Below are 18,787 nucleotides of genomic sequence, written 5' to 3' on the forward strand. Positions count from 1 at the left end.
TCATATTGGTTATCATTGTATCCAATTTAATAAAAGAAGAACAATCCCCTAACTTAAAGAAAAGACTTTTTCAGTTCATATTTACATTTTAAAAGCTCCTTTGAAATAATGGACTCCCCATTGTTCCCAGAGCTGCAGTCTCTGTTGTTTGGATTTCCGGCATAAAATTTCATTCCCTTTTCTCTTGATGCAATTTTTGTCTTGTTAAATTCTTTTCCTAGTGTGTCTGATATTTTCTTTTCAAAATGTTGTCTTTTTACATCTTTTATCTCCACCTTTCATCATTTTCCCCATCCCTTTTCATAGATAAAGGTCGGTTAAATGGAAGTTTAGGACATCTTAAGGATAAAGAAATAGAAGAAGGAAAGTTGTCACTAAACACTGACTTGGGATTTTAGCTCAGGTAATTGGTACCCTGGGATGTTTACAAAAGGTTTAGAGATTAACTAAATTGGAGATTTTTTAGACAGCAATTAGGTTATTTACCTAGTTTTTCCCCCCTCTTTCTCACAATAAGTCATAGAGAACTAAATCCTTTTTCCTTTCATTGCTATTTATAAATCAACAAAATAACTGAACTTCATAATGAAGGAATGTTAATTATGTGAATCATTTGTATAATATTAATTGTACTTTCCCATCATGCAAAAGTGTAAATTTGGTTTAATTCAATGCAACGAGCCATTATTAAGCATCTACTATATTTCAGGCATTAAACATGCCAAGTATTAGTTATACAAAGGCAAAAAGGGTGAAGCCCCTACCCTCAGAAGCTTATGTAAATTCCTTTAGGAGAGGAGAAGGCACAACACATACACAGAAAAATAACAAATAGACATCAAGATTCATGTAAAGTGATTGGGAGTGGAGGGAAAATTAGCAACTGGCAGAAAATCTGGACCAGTTTCCAAAGGAGTTAACAGTTTAGTTGAGCTTTTAATGATACTTAGAATTCTATGAAGTAGAAATGAGTAGAAAATGAGTCCCAAGATAGGACTTAAAAAAGCATGGAGTTGCGAACAGGGTATCATATATATGAAAAAGAAAGTCCAAAGACTGAAACCTAGTCTACTGGAAGTTGGTCAGTCAATGTATTTATTGAATGCTTGCTGTGTTCAAGGTAGCAAGTGAAATATGGATGATAAGGAACAGTCCCTGTTCTAGTGTGTGTGTGTGTGTGTGTGTGTGTATGTGTGTGTATGTGACAGGGGAAGGAGTTGGAGAACCAAAATATAAATAATTATTGACATATACAATTTATATAATTAAGAGAGAAAGCAATAGTGGGAAGCCAGAGGCCAAGAAAAGATCAGTGACAGCAGAGTAATGTACAAGTCTAGAATAATAAATGTGTAAGGTTTTAAAAGTCAAACAGAAAAATTTCATTTTCACAACTTCTTTCAAATGAGGCTCCCTTCTCTTCTTTGTCACTTACACCGTAAGTATAAGTCCTTATTGCTGGACACTTGGACTATAGCCTATTGGCTGTTCCAACTGCCTCAATTCTCCCTGTTTAAGCAATTCATTCAGCTGCTAAAGTGATTTTTCTAACGTATAGGTCCAATCATGTCACCCTCACTACTCCTTAATCTCCAGTGATTTATTTTCACTTGTAGGATCAAATACAAAATCCTCTGATGTTCAAAATTATTCATAACCTAACCCCATCCTAACTTTCAGTCTTCTTCCACTTTAACCTGCCACACAGATTCTCTTTGATCGCAGGACTCTGGGACTCTTTTATGTTCAATGAACAAGGCATGTCATCTCTTGACTCCAGACATTTATTCTGACTATCTTTCATTGTTATAATGCTCTTCCTCTTCATCTCTATGTATGGACTTCCTTGTATTTTTTCATGATACAACTAAAATCCTCTCTTCTATAGAAAGACTTTCCCCCAATCTCTAAATTCTATTGCCTTCTCTCATTTAATAATTTCCTCTTTTGCTACATATAGCTTGTTTGTATATATTTGTTTGCTTATTGCCTCTTTTTTTTAAATTGTGAGCCTATGTGGTTAGGCAGGGACTACTTTTTGCTACTTTTTAAAAAATCTCCAATATCAGCAGTAATAGCACAATGCCTGGCACACAGGAGGTACTTAATATTCTTATTAGCTGACTGAATTTGTGTTTTCTCCTATTTCTTTTTGTAGATCTAGGAAGGAGGCAATTTTTTTCTATTTTCTTTTTTCTCCTTTTAATCAATATTGTCTCTCAGAAACATTAATTAGCAGATGAAGTAAAGAGAAGAAAGGCTATTATCAGTAAGATCAACTCGGAATCTATAGGAAAGAGATAAAGGATTCATGAATTAGGGGGATAGTAATGAGTAGAGAGAAAAATTATGGAAGTAGAATTGGCAGCACTTGGCATTTGACAGACTATGAAAGGTGAGGTGTTCTAGTAAATGTTTAACAACCTGCTCTCCAGAAAAAAAAAATCTACACATGATACATTTTTAAATGAGCATTATTAACATTTTTTTCTACTTCAGTTTCTTAAATCTATGCAATCAACTAAAAATAATTAAGTACTGTTTGTAACATTTATCTGTTTCTAGGTTATGAATGCCCACACTAAAAATAGATAAATAACAATTGGATTTTTCCAAATTTTTGTTCCAATTTTTTTCTCCCTTCCTTCCTCCCTTTCCTTAGACAGCAAATAATCTAATAAATGTCAAACATGTACAATTCTTCAATAGATATATAAAGATATATAAAAAATGAAATAGGAACAAAATAACTTTAAAAAGAAAAATGCTGGTATTTGGAAAACTGGAAAGGCATTCTGCAGAAGATGACACTTGAACTGTCTTTTTTTTAAAAAGTGTTTATTGATAACTTTTGCTTGGTTTGATCATGTCTCATCATAATTTCCCCCTGAATCCCTCCTCCTACTTCCTCCCAGGGAGTCATTCCATATAAAAATTATATTTAAATACAATAATTTTTCTCTTCATTTATTTTAATTTAGGCAGCTTTATTCCCACTAGCTCTTCCCCACTGACTTACAAATATACGTCCTCCTTTTTATCATTTTCTTTAACTTGGAGGTTTTGATTAATTCATTAGTTCCTCCTTTAATTCTATTTTCTAGTTAATTTAATTATTTCTCTTGTTCCCTTTTCTGTCATGTAATCAAGAAAAAAAATCTTCTTCCTATCCTGACCTGTAATTTTTTTCTTAATAATTTTAAAATTTTTATTTTCTATTTTTTTAAAATAAATATATTTAATATTTTATTTTCCCAATACATTTAAAGCTATTTTTATATTTACTTTAAAAGATTGAGTTCTTGATTCTCTCCTTTGTTCCCACCCCCAACCTCTATTAAGAAAGCACATGTGAAATTATGGAAAACATTTCCATAAAAGTCATCTTGTGAAAGAAAACACAGATTCTCCCCAACAACTCCGCAAAAACAATCTCAAGAAAAATAAAGTTTTAAAAAAAGAAAGAGTGTGTGTGTTTCAATCTGTATTCAGAGACAATCAGTTCTTTCTTTAAATATGGATAGAATTTTTTATCATAAATCTTTCAGAGTAGTCATGGATGATTGTACTACTAAGAATAACAAAAGCCACTTATAGCTGGTCATCTCAGAACATTGCTATTATTATATATACAGTACATTTCACTTTGCTAGAGTAGATGGAAGACTTTCTAGTTTTTTCTGAGAGCATCCTGCTCATCATTTCTCACAGTACAATAATTTTTCATCATAATCACATGCCACTATTTATTTAGACACTCATCAATTGATGGCCATCCTCTCAGTTTCCAAATGATTTTTCTTTGAGAAGAAAGCTGTTATAAATATTTTTGTGGATATAATTCCTTTTCCTTTTTAAAAAAACTACTTTTGGAATTCATGCCTAGTAGTGATATTGTCAAAAGATATGCATGATTTAATAGCCCTTTGGTCATAGTTCATATATTTTGATCATTTATCAATGGGGCATAGCTCTTATGTTTTAATAAATTTGACTCAGTTTCCTATATGTTTGAGAAATAAGGGTTTATCAGAGAAACTTGTAAAGGGCTGAAACTCTTATAAGGTGTGCTTGAAATCAGATAACCGAGCACTTAAAGCTAATTACCTATTAGACAATAACTATTAGCATATGTTTGGAATTGCTCTAATCACAGTTAATGCAGGCTCAATGTTTGGGGTTAAGGGAATTGTAGGCAAGGATTAGGGGGTGGGATGACAGAGGCAAGAGAACTGAAAAGCCACAGGAGAAGGAGGAGAAAAGTGTGGAGATTCTGGACTCTAGAATTGAGGAGAGATCCTTGGCAAAACTCCTGGCAGTTTTGTACATCTCCTTCACTTCTCCCCCTAAAGATCAAGACTTTTACTTATCCTGAATCTGGCTGTCCCTGAGGCCTCTAGGGAGTTAGCCTGGACTTCACAGAAATTTGTTCCAGAATTCTTTTTGTAATTACTGTTGATAACTACATTTTCTCCCATTTATTCTATCATCTCTTTCCTTTTATGGTATCCCTACTCAAAATTGTTTGCTACTGATCATTTCCTTCCCCCAATATGTCCTCTCTTCTATCACCATTCCCTCTTCCCAAATTCCATTCCCTTCCTACTTTCCTGCAGGGTAAAAGAGATTTCTATATCTATATTGAGTGTGCATATTATTTTATCTTTGAGCCATTTCTGATAAGAGCAAGATTTACTCATTTCCCCTTTCCTTATCCTCTTCCCTTCCAGTGCAAAAGCTTTTTCTTGCCTCTTTTTATGGCAGATAATTCATACCCCATCCCACTTCTTCCTTTTCCTTTCTCCAAGTACATTCCTCTGTTACCCATTAATTTAATTTTTAAAAAGATATCATTTCTTTAATATTTGATTCACACCTGAACCCTTTATCTCTATATATTTCTAACTGCTCTAATAATGAGAAAGTTCTAATTAGTTACAAGTATCATCCTCCTCTGTAGAAATTTAAACAGATAAATATTATATACCTTAAGATATCATTTTTCTGGTTACCTCCTTATATTTTTCTTGAGTCTTGTATTTGAAAATCAAATTTTCTACTCAGCTCTGCTTTTTTCATTGTGAAAGTTTGAAAATTCTCTAATTCATTGAATTTCCACCTTTCCCCCTGAAGGAATATATTCACTTTTGCTGGGTAGGTGATTCTTGGTTGCAATCCTAGCTCTATTGCTCCTCAAAATATTATATTCTAAGTCCTCCAGTTTAATGTAGAAGCTGCCTATCCTTTCTATGATTCCACTATACTTGAATTGTTTCTTTCTAGATACTTACAACATTTTCTCCTTTATCTGGGAGTTCTGGAATTTTACTTTTTTTTGAATTTTCACTTTGGGATATCTTTGAGGAAGTGATAGGTGGATTCTTTCCATTTCTATTTTACCCTTTGGTTCTACAATATTAGAAGAGTTTTTCTTGGTAATTTCTTGAAAGATAATGTCCAGGCTATTTTTTTTTTTATCATCAATTTCAGGTAGACCACTATTTTTTAATTTGTCTCTCCTATTTCTATTTTCCAGGTCAGTTGTTTTTCCATTGAGATATTTCACATATTTTTCTTTTATTTTTCATTATTTTTGTTTTGCTTTATTGTGTCTTGATTCCTCCTAAAACCATTACCTTCCATATGCTCAAATTCAATTTTTAAGGAATTATTTTCTTTGGGTAGCTTTTGTACTGCTTTTCCCATTTGGTCAATTTTGTTTTTGAAAGCATTTCTTCTCCTCATTAGCTTTTTGTATTTTTGTTTGCATCACTCTTAATTCTTTCCCTGATTTTTCCTCTATCTCTCTTTCTTGATGTTCAAAATCACTTTTGAGCTTTTTCATGGCTTGTGCCCAATTTTTATTTTTCTTGGAGGCTTTGAATGTAGGAGCTTTAACTTTGTTATCATTTTCTGAGTATGTGTTTTGATATTCCTTGTCATTCTTCGTAACTTTCTATAGTCAGAATGATAGGATTATCACATAAATTCATGTTGAGTAAGGATTGTTTCATTTTTCATTTTAGTGTCTCCACTGTCTAGCACAATGTACCTAGCAATTTGGCCTAAATACACTTAATACACTTAAATACTTCTTGACCGTGGTATTATAATAAATATTTAACAAGTGGTTCTTGAAAAAAAAAGTGTATAATAGATGTTTAAATTTAATCTTCATTACTTTTTCTCCATCACTTTCTGAAATTTATACAAATAATAGAACAACAAGGCTTGATTAAGCCTTTTTTGTAGCATTTGTCAATTTATGAGGTATCAATAATAACTAAAAAAAATTTAAGAAGCAGTTCCTACTTGTCAACCAAAATCCTGCTTGTTCACAAAGAATTAAAAAAAGGAAAAGGCTAATTTCAGCAAATAAATGAACAAATCAACTAAGTCTATTGCTACATGTAGTATTCTGCATTTATAGTCTTTAATTTTGCAAAAGAAGGGTAGACAGTTTTATACTTCTTCTGAGCTTGGTCACTGTAATCTCACAGGATATAGTTTCATTTTATTTATTTTTTATTTTACATTACATTGTTATATTCATTGTATATATTATTTCTCTAATTCTTTTTAGTCCTAGCAACAGTTTATGTTTTCCTATAATGTAGCTACAATCTCCAAATTCTATTTCTAATATTTCTTCATATTGAAACTTTCCAGAGAAAGTTTCTAAGAAAGAATTATATATCTTTCTTTTCACAGTCTATCAGTTCCAGTGCAGTAACTCTACCTTGAAAGCTGGCAAAATCATATAAGAAGTAAGTTTATTCAGTAGACCTTATTGACATTGAAGATAAATGCCCATGTCTCTGGTAAAATTTTAGGGGCACAAAGGAGCCCTAAGCATTTAAAATTTCCTCCCTCAATCAACACTCTTCTCTGATTTTAAAAGTTTCTAAGTTAAGACTTCCTATCATCTTCGTTATATTTTCATGACAATGTTAATGAGACCCATGCATATTGGACTTGGGCTATCCTTGATGTGTGTGTGTGTGTGTATATATATATGTATATATATATTTCATTGTAAAAACTGTCTTGAATCCCAAGTTATCTAAAGATCACTGGAAGGAACATTTAAGCTTCTATTGGTCATTTACACATGAGAGTGAATAAATACAGCAGGGAACTAATTTTGAAGCTCTTAGAGATCTGGCTTTGATTAGGGCTTAGAGATAAAGAACAGAGATGAAACCATAAAGATGTACTAGGTGCCTGAAGGGGAGAAGAAGTTAAAGAATACTAGAGTTGAAGATGAAGAAAAGATTACAATTTTGCCTAGGGCTGGCCCTGTATGCCATGACAAATTACATTTGCTCTCTCTCATTTTTGATTTCTTTTCTGGTTGATGTCTAGTCTTTTAAATTTTTCCAGTTACATTTAGTGGCATAACCCTCAACTTGTTTTGCTAGCTATACACCTTGGGAGGGTAGGGGGGAACAAGAAGCCTAATTGCTATAGAGAGTTGTTCAATAGATAGTAAATGGGTCTCATGAAAATGCTATTCAGTAACTTTAAAGAAAAATTTAATGACCTGCTAACCTTGGAAGATGGCTCAATGGTCCCCATAGGGGAAAATGTTCAGAGAATGACTGAAAGCCAGTGCATCATACCTGGCTCCAGACTGAAAAGAATCAGTACAAAGCAAGTGGTGTTTGAATGATGTCAGATTGCTATCCCTGGGACAGCTTCCAGGGTGCAATGCGGTAATTCAGAAAATGCTGTCCTAGTACAAATAGTTCACTCTCACCTTCATGTAGAAGCTGCCTGCTTTTCTTCATCTCTGGAAGCTGTGTAGGTAAAAATGTGAAATCTCAAATAAAAATAAGCCATTAGGCAGAATTGAATAAAATCTGATTTTTTAAAGATAACTCACCACTGACTTTTTAAAGGATTCCAACCATGCTAAAGGTACTTGATAATGAGAGTAGGGCATTTTCAAAAAAAGGAAATAGCTGCTGAGATCTCCCTGTGCAGGTAAGAGCAATATTCATAAATGGGAACAGACAAGTTCCCTGGTAAAATGAAAAGGGGCCTAGAAACAGAGACCTGGGATCAAGGACAGCCTCTTATCCTTAGTACCTGCGTTGTCTTGGGGAAGTCACAAAGCACTGATATAGTGAAAAAAAAGTATTAACTGTAAAAAGAGACTTTGGGAAAAATCTAATCTTCTTGTGCTTACAACTTGGACAAATTATGGATTTGTCTCCTTATTTGTAGACTGAAAGTATTGGGCTGGATGACTTCTGAGGTTTATTCCTGCTCTAGACACTATGAACTAGGTAGAAAGATTATGGAATTGAATGGACTGAAGATGGATGATGGTGATTAAACTGGAAGCAGGGTCAAAATCAAGAGTAGCAACAAAAGCCCAGATGGGGTTATCAACAGTTTCAGATTCCTGCTGGGATAGTTTGGCCTCTGACAACTAATTGGTTGTTGAACAAGAAAACTACTCTCTCAATTTGTCATACCCAGCTGGTGTTTTCATGCCCAGCCATAGGCTTCTGGCCCCATCCTCCAGTTTCTTCTGAAATTTCTTCAGCTGGAGAATTCCTGCTGACCTTGTTCTCCATGGCAACAGCTGAGGCCACATAGCACTGGACAATGTCTCTTATCAGTATAAAATAAAATGGCAATCAGGCAATCATTTGACTAATTTTATAAATGTGCATAGTTCAAAAGAATTAATCAATACCTATGGTACTTTTTATTTTTCATTTTCCAGTTTGTATCTTTTGTTCAATGGACAAAGTATCTACTTTATTTTTTGTATTGCTAAGTATAGGATAATCAGTCATAAGGTATCTTTTTCTTTGAAGTAATTATCTCTCACTTTTGTTTTTATTGCAGAACTCAATTTTTACATATTCTTTATTTCACTTTAGCAAATTCCAATGAAAATAAAATAGATTTTTTTCACTTGAAAGATGGGGCTTAATTCATGCATAAGAATTCCAGAAATATTATGTATCTCTGTATGTAGATGTATATTTATGTGTATATATACACATATATATATCCATATATATATTTGTAGGTGAATATAAACGTTATATATATTCATATATATGTATATGTTGTAGATATGTATGTCAGTATGTATATGTATGTTTGTATATACTGAGAGAGTGAAAGAGAGAACGTCAAGCCTGAAAACAAATGACCAAAGAATGATAAATATTACAAAACTGTTATTAATTCTGAAAATATGAAACAGCTCATGTAGGTTATCATACCACAGTTAACTCTGAAAAATAAAATAAAAACAAAGAACTAACAGCAGTTATAAGCTTTTTGCTTTCTTTATTCCATTGGAGGAGAAAACTAGACATGTATTGGTGCTTCCTCCAGGTGGAAGCCTGCTTTGATGAAGTCAAATTTTAATACATATAACAATGGCAATGCAGTGGGCTGTGGCCCTGACAATGGGGGAAGCAACCACAATGAAACAACTTTGACTCACAGGGATTCTTAACTGGAATGTGACTTCTGCACGAGTTTATCCAAATTTAGGGACTACTTGAGGCTGATGTGAAACAATTCTGAGATTTTGCTGTGGCAGATATCATCCAGAGCATGAGCTCAAAGGATTATTGTTATGCAAAGCTTGGAGCACAGTTGCTTTCTGGGCACTCACTGGGGAAGACAGGGTATCTTCTAATTGCCTAATAGTAAAAACTAACTAAATACATAAAAAGAGAAGAGTCACCTTGGTTTGAGAATCTTGATCACATACACACACACATGTATATCTATACATGTGTATATAAGTAAAAATATATATGTATATATATTTGCATGTGTATGTGTGTGTGTGTATATGTGATATAAAAGTGAAAAAAAGATAATTAGAGGTAATATGACTTTTTCAGGATAAAAAGGGATATTAGAACTCAAGTCCTCCTGACTCCAAATCTAGCATTCTGTTCACTACACCTACCTTTGTGTCCTTACCATTTATCATAGTGTCTCTGTCTTTCACTCTCCTCTTTAAACTCCAGAAGGTCTGGGGAAGTGAGGAGATACCCTTTCAGTAAAAAAGGAATTAATTTCCTGTTTTTGTTTGTTTTTTGTTTGTTTTTACTTTAAACTTCTTTCTCTCTCTCTCTCTCTCCCTCTCTCTTTTCTGTAATAGTATTTTATTTTTCTAATTACATGTAAGGATGATTTTCAAAATTTACTTTTGTAAGATTTTGAGTTCCAGTTAGTTTTCTCCCAACCTTCCTTCCCTCCCTCTTCTCAATACAGCAAGTAATTATACATAAAATGTATAATCATTTTAAACATATTTCCATGTTAGTCACTCTGTGAAAGAAGAGTCAAAACAAAAAGGGAAAACCATGAAAAAGAAACAAAAAATGAAAACTGTATGCTTCAATCCACATTCAGTCTCCATGGTTTTTTCTGTGATTGCAGATGACAATGTCCATCCCAAGTCTATATTACTTTATTGCTGAGAAGAGCCAAGTCTGTCATTATTGATCATTACTCAATCTGGTTTTTACTGTGTACAATATTCCCTCAGCTTCAATTCATGTAAGTTTTTCTAGGCTTTTCTGAAATTAGCCTGCTCCTCATTTCTTATATAACAATAATATTTCTTTATTTTCAAATACCACACAATATTTAGACATTCCTCAACTAATGAGCATTCATTCAATTTCCAATTCCTTGCCACAGAATGCTCTTTCTTCGACTAGGCCTACCAGGCAAAACTCTGTCTGGGATATGGTTGCTAATTTTTTTCTTTTCTTTGCTACTAGATTTTTTGAGATCTCAAAAGGCAGCTGAAGTCTTTCTCCTTCCCAGACCACTAAGGAATGTGGAATTGGCTACCAGAACAATTGTCAGGGAAAGAGCTTCAGCCTAAATGGTAGAATTATGAAGTCATAGTTTGAAAAAGAAATTATGGGAAGAGTTATCTTTGTTGTAAACAAGTAAATTAGCTAATAAGTCAATTACTACTATTATAAAAGTTCTATAAATAGCTAAATATTAGTTTCTCAAAAGATTACAATCATTTTGATTTTCCATTACTTACCATTCCACTTCTTATGTGGGAATTAAATTATCTGTTCCATACCTGATTCATCTTTGTTTCTATACTTTTTAAACTTCCTCCTTCCTTCCTTCCTCAATCCCTCCATATACTCAGATTCATTGTGGAGTCTAGAGCTAAAAAAATAAAATTATTTCCCATAAACCATTGCTAGCAATAAAACTGAAGCACGGGGAACATAGTTTCCCTTCTGATGAAGACATTACATCCCCAGCACTAAATATAAGATAAAATACATATGACAGGTACAAACCAAGGTTTTTAATCTCTATATTCTCATACTAGCAATGTCTGGTTATCTACTGTGCTAACACTCAAGATGTGCTAGGGAGGGAAGACCTATAATATATATGTCAGTAACTATAAAGCATATTCAAAGGAATAAGTAGTAATTTTAAGAAAGAGAGAATTTAAATAACTGGGAAAATATCAAGAAAGGGAGTTATGTATTTAAAATGGGATATCTGAATTGTGTTTTGAGCAAAAAAATAATTCAATGAGGTGATCATATTGTAAAACTGTATTTAATATGCAAATAACATTAAAAAATACATTTCCTTAATATATTTGTTTTTACATCAACTACATTTTCAAATATATTCTTCTATACTCATCCCAGAGAGCCATCCCAAACAACAACAATAATGAAGATAATGATGTTGATTATGAAATAATAATAATGATAATTATAATATTAAAATGGGGAATTCAGTTTAACAAAATTAATAATCATCTCAAAATCACTTCACATCATTCACAATATCCTGATCCAATAATCTTCTACCTTGGCAAAAAAAGGTGTTTTATCTTATCTCTATTTTGTAGTTAAATTTGTTTATTATTTCACAGAATTCTGTTAAAATTATTTTTGTTCTTTCTATTTGGATTCATGTAGTCATTACATATAGTACTTTATTTTTTTTAAACTTCATTTTGCTACAATTCATATAATTCTTTCCATGTTTTTCCATATTCATCATTTCTTACAGAATTTTTGTAATACTATTACATTTGTGAAGAATTGTTTAGCCACTCCCTAATTAATAAGAATCTATTAGTTTTTAGATTACTTCTGTTGCTTTAAAGCTTGTTGTTATAAACAAAAATAAGTTGTGAGTCACTGCCAAATTCCAAAATACTTCATATTCACATATCATCACACATAACTAGTAGTCAGTTCAATTTGCATGAATACTATGATGCTATTTGTGTTTTTGGAGGTGTTTCAAGAGTTTGTTGCTTTCTATTAGGCAAAAATAATGACTAAAGGTTTAGATCCATGGGAAATGTGTTCCCAAACAATACCATCTTTATTTATTTTCCTTTTATAAAATTTGTAACTTTTTTAGTTTGATATTCCTCAGTGACAAATTATTTTGCTATTCAAAGTTGTAACGATCAGAAATTGTAGAGCTGAAGGACATTTTGTATTTTGAGTACATGAGCTCTATCCTAAACATGAATCTGCACTCTACTAAAAATCCATGTAATATCAGATCCAGTTTAGAGATAGAGATAAGGATTAGACTTATAAATTTATTGGCATAAGATATCCCTTTGTAAGAAAATTACCTCTTAATTCTACTCAGCAGTTTCTATTCCACTTATAACTATAGCACATTGCCTAATAGGTTAAGTGGCTTTTCTAAGTCACATGATATTTGTCAAAAGTAAAATGCTAAGCTAGACTATTTTGGCTTCAAGACAAATTCTTTCTCCAATATCCATATTTTGAAATAAAAGTTTCACAAAAGACATATTGTTTCTCGTATGAGATACTCTAGTTATAAGCACAGATCCTATTGATATTTTAATTTTTTTAATCACAAAGTAAACATGTGTTTACATTCCACTGTAACACCTTTTCCACTGGTAAAATGTAACAAAACCCATAAAAATATGGATAGATAAGCAAGAAAAATTACCACATTGGCTATGTCCAAAACATGGGTTTCTGTATAATCTATTACTTTTTTTAAGGAGGAAGATAGCATCAATCCTTGCAATCATGCTTAGTTCTTAGTTGTTTTGGCTAAACAAATTTTATTATTTATATGTAATTGGACTATTGTATCATAAGAAACAATTATGGTCAATAAAATTATAATTCTGAACTAAACTATATCTGTTAATTAGTCAGTGATTACGTATATAATCATAGTAAATATTTCTATTTAAAATAGGTACAGCAGTGGCACAGTGGATAGAGTGCTAGTCCTGGATCCAAGAAAGCCTCCTGAGTTCAAATTGAATTTCAAACACTTAGTAGCTGCATTAACCTGAGCAAGTAATGTGACCTACTTTGCCTCAGTTTCCTCATCTGTAAAATGAGATAAAGAAGGAAATGGAAAACCATTCCCATATCTTTGCCAAGAAAACCCCAAATGGGATCACAAATAGTCAGACACAACTGAAATAAGTGAACAATGACAACTACAACAACAAAAAAAATATTTAAAGAGGTAAGTTTCCATTACATGAAAACTTTAGTCATTCAGTGATACCACAGAGTTTCCAGTCTTGTAGGAAATATTGGTTCTGAATACCTTTTACTTTCTTGGACTTTTTATATTGATTAAGGATCAGGAGAAGGATATGAAGTCTATAGCCTAACCATTGGATATAGAAAAGTTCATCCTCTGGGACTCTAGTCTTTTCTGCCATTTGCTCAGAGAAAACAAAGGGAAAGTGGCCAGGATCTGGATGTTCAAAATTTTTTACTTTTTCATTAAAATGTTTTAATTTTCTTCTACAAATCATTATTAGTGTTTTGAGGTTGTGAAGTAACACCTATTAGTGTTCTGAAGGAGGAGAATGTTATCTCTAGCTGCTCCTTTCTATCTCTCCCTTTCAAATCTAGAAGTTCACCAAAAGATAGAACTGCACAAAAAGTATATACCTTTTATAGACCACAAAGAGGGAGGCTGCTGTAACAAAAATACATCCTCGTGGGTGAGTTCAGTTATCAATCAATAGCCTCATTGACTAGGATCCAAATAGAAGACTTCTCTGCATTCTCTAAACATGATTTCAAGGTACAGGTCTAGAGCCTTATGAGGAATACATTTAAGACATGTAGTATCTATGTCATATAATCTCATCAGGTTGTTACAGAGGATTCATATAAATTATTTAGAAACTCCTTTAACATGTTCTCTTCATAAAAACTTTAGCTATCCTTCAAGGTTTAGCTCAATAACCCATCTCTTCTTTAGGTGCTTCAACCAATAGTGATTATTTCTTTCTCTGACCTTGTAGGATGGTTAATATTTGTAGCTAACTAATCAGTCAATAACCTTTATTAACTGCCTACTATATGCTAGGCACAGTGCTAAGTGATGTTTGAAATTTTATAATATGTCCCTTCATAACAGTAGACTATTTCTGGTTCACATAATTATGTGCATTTGTATTTGTGGTTTCCACATCTAAATTGGAAACTCCTACAGTGCAGGGAATATGTATTATATTTCTTTTCACTGTTACAGGGCAAATATTGCTATACCTAAAGTGAATTTAATAAATATCTGTGGGAAGAAGTGAAATTAGTTTGGTTTCTTGTGTCCAGCCTGAATTTAAGAGTTGACAAAATTACATTAATATAACCTATCACTAAATTAATTGTCTATTTTCTTCCTGCTCTCTATAAACATTAATTGTTACCAGTATATATCATCACTTTAGAAGTCCTGTTTCATTGCTTTATCATTCTATAATGGTAACTTAGGATTCTTTAATATTCATGTCAATGATATAGAAGATCTTTTGGTTTTACCAAAAATAGAATATATGAGGAAATCCCTGCCAATTATTAGAATGGGAATGGTATCATTAGATATAAGCCCAAATATATATATATGTAATTCTGGTAGTAGCATGACAAATAGATTAATGTGCTTATAAGTAGACTTCCAAAAAGATTTTTATTTGTTTTATTTTGTTTTTATTTTATTTTTTTTGGAAAACCATGAGGGATTTCTACCATTTGGTAATGAGGACCTGCAATTTGGACTTTGGGTATGGCAATAATCATATAGAGGAGAGGAGAGATGAGAGAATTTTGATTTGATGCTTAAATGGAAATGAGAAAAAGAGAAGGATCAGTGATAATATCAAGATTTGAAAACAGGAAGAAGACAAAGGGAAAGAAGGGATGTAGACAAAATTAAAAAGAAATATGGAGAAAATTTAGAAGTAAAGAGAAAGATGTTAGATGTTAGACATCAGTGCTTTGAATAACAAACTAATGAAGCCTCAGAGAATGACTGCTAGGTGAATAGTATTAGAAAAAGAAAGGATCAGATGGTGCTATATATCATGATTCCAAATTTATCTAAAATCAATAAAATTGTTCTCTGATGTATAATTTTTGTACACTGGCAAACAAATTGCAATAACTCCTAGAGGAAACAAATTGCATGTATTTTTACGGGACTCTCATAAAGGCAGACATATAATGAAATTATGCCCAAATGGAAGAACAGCTCACATATACTTCTCAGAGACAAATATGAGTTGATGGAATTCATTCCAAACAGGCCAATTAAAACAGTAAAAACTCCTCCTACTACTCATAATAGGAAGAGGTAATAGCAAGAACATCTTGAGGATTATTCTTACTTAAGGTGTCCTTTACTTGTATATCCTTCAAATTCAAATAAGTTCATTAACTTTATTTCTAATCTTTATCCACATTCTAATTGCCTATTTCTATCTATGATGCTATCATCATTCATTGTGTTCCACGTACAAAACCTCTAGATATCATTGACTCCTCTTTTTCTCCCATCCCTCATATTGAATGAATCAACAAGTCCTATTAATTCCATTCTGCAAAAACTCTCATCTCTTTTTGGTCATTGTCAAAGTATATTCTCTTATTGCCATTTGCCACATACATTTTAGTAAAAATTAGTATAAGCATAAATATGGTCACATTTTTCTTAAATCTTCAGTGATTCCCTGTTAATTCTTAATGAAAAGACTTGTTTGGGCATCAATTTTTTCCAAACTTAACATCATATTACCTTTCTATGTTTATGTCATTACTTCTCCAAATGGAAAGGGCCATAATTGGAGATTTTTGTTTTTGGTTTTCCAATTGTAGAATTGAGATATTTTTTGGGAGGGAGGGGACAAACATTTTAGGTGGAGGTAACTATGACTGCCGATGATATATAGAATCAGAAAAAAGACAGTTTGTCTCTCATAGACTTTACTCTTAGAGGGGCTAAGAGGAAAGGTTTTGACTGGAACAGATATATCAAGTACTTTATTGGTTAACAGTGTCAGAATGGAAAGAAATAGTTTTAGGGATATTTCTTCACTAATTAAATAAAATAAGTTTCAGCTCACTACTGAGGCAAATTTATGAAGTTCCATAATCAAGGCTATAAATAAAAAAACAGGTAGTCAGGTCACATAAGGATTCTAAATGATGACAACAGGATAAAATGAGCTTGATATAGGTACCCATGAACTACTTTAAGGTAGAGAGGGAGAGTATTAGTATAACAATTTGAGTCAAAAAAGCAAACAAACATTTACTGAGTATCTGTAATGTGCCTAACATGGGGTGGTTAGAAAGTACAGTGAGTAAAGCATTGGACTTGGAACCATAAATACTCTTCTTCATGATTTCAAATCTAGCTCAGGCACTTACCAACTGTGTAACCCAGGGAAAGTCAATTAGTCTGCTTGCTTCAGTCCTTTATCTATAAAATGAGTTGAATAAGAAAATGATAAACCATTCCAGCATCTCTACCAAGAAAACCTCAAACAAGGCCATAGAAAGTCAGATGTTACTGGAAAAATGACTTACCAATAATTTAATGTGCCTAAAACTATGTTAATGGATAGGAATAAAATGACATAAATAAAATATAATAAATAATAACTAAAGGAATAAAATATTAAGTTCTAGTCCTCAAGGAGTTTATAGTCTATTAGGAGCAATATAATTTAATAGATTGAGTGATAGAACTATAATTAGGAAAACTTGGAATTGAATTCTGCTTAGAGCATTTCTTACTATGTGATTTTGGACAATTTGCTTTCTAGACTGGTGCATCCAATAACATAATGTATGCAAGGTGCCTAGTATACCTTAAATTAATAATAATGTAATTATTTTACCAAACCTAATTCTAAGGAAAATTTATAACTCATGGAAATATTATAGTCTTAAATGATGAATGAACTATATTCACTGATGAAATTATAAATCCATTTAACTAAGGAAGAAATTAGTATGAGTTAAAGTTTCTTCCAATATGCTTTCTTTATTATCAGGAATAAAAATTAATTCCTAGGACAGATTCAAGGGCAAATAATCATAGTTTTATGAAAAATTCAATCACTCTGATGATGGGTCCATTTCATTGTTTAAATTGATTAAGCATTTAAGATGTAAAAGTAAATCCATTCAATTCTTGGTTTTGTTGCTATTTTTATTTGTTTCCATCATTTTGTGAGGGGATCAAATAGGAATGAATAAAAAAAGTTGATATACACTACAAATAAGGCAAAAAAGAATATAGCACCTAATTATACATGATAAATTCATGCCGTTTGAGCCAAATGAACTATATTTTTTGTTTATAAAGGAACTAGAAGATGTTATTTAAAAGATATTATTAATGATATTTTATTAACATAAAAATGAGAGTGGTATTCAAAGATTGAAAAAAGCCAATGTCTTGACTTTTTTTTACATAAGAAAGAAAAAACAACCTATAGACAAATGGATTTGATTTCCATTACTAAGAAAATTCTAGATGGAATAATTAGAGATAGCAAACATTTAGAAAATTAGTGGAGCTCATCCCAGAATAAATTTATCTCTTTTTTTTTTGACAGGAACACTAAAGTATAGAGAATGGGACCTTGTAGACTTAACTTGGCTAAATTTTAGGTCAATATTTGATGAAGTACCTCTTATAATTTTCTTGTGGAGAGATAGTAGATTAATCCTGTGGATTAGAGGATAATGCAACTAAATGGATTCAAAACTGGTTGAATGACAAGACTCAAATAACTATCCATTGATGATCTAACATTTATCATGTAGCAATTCTCCAATGAAGTAACCCAGGCATGTGTGTTTGCCTATATATTGTTTAACAACATTATTGATAATTTGGATTTAGATGCAGATCAAATTTTCAGATAACACAATTCTGAAAGAAATAGCTAATACAATGCTTGACAAAGTTAGCCAGGCAGACAACAAGCAATTATTAAACATTTACTATTTACTAGAAATTATACCAAGTAATGGGAATAAAAATACAAATAAAAGGGATTGCTCCTGTCTTTGACAAAAGAGATGGGGAAAATTTTAAATGAGGGAAAGAAGGGGTGAAATACAGAGGAGAAGTCACAGAACAGAGAATAATGAAACATTACTATCCTGAGTCCATTGCCAAAATGAAGATCTAGAAAGGAACTCATATATTGTAGCAGGGAGCCAATATGATGGAAGCAAGTCCCAGGGTAAGACTATAAGGAAGTCAAAAAAGACAGAAACATATCAAAGGCTGCAACAAAGAATAACTAGTCTAGCATACCCCAAATGGGGGCTCCTGAAAGAACTCAATATTGGCATGAGTCTTTATCTAAAAGGATTGAACTGAATATATGTCATATGAAGGAAAAATTAAACTTATTCTATTAGTCTCCAGAGAGCAGATCAAGGCAGCAGTTCAAAAAGATTAA

This window comes from Sarcophilus harrisii, chromosome 1 (genome assembly GCF_902635505.1).
Source record: "Sarcophilus harrisii chromosome 1, mSarHar1.11, whole genome shotgun sequence".
Lineage (NCBI taxonomy): Eukaryota > Metazoa > Chordata > Mammalia > Dasyuromorphia > Dasyuridae > Sarcophilus > Sarcophilus harrisii.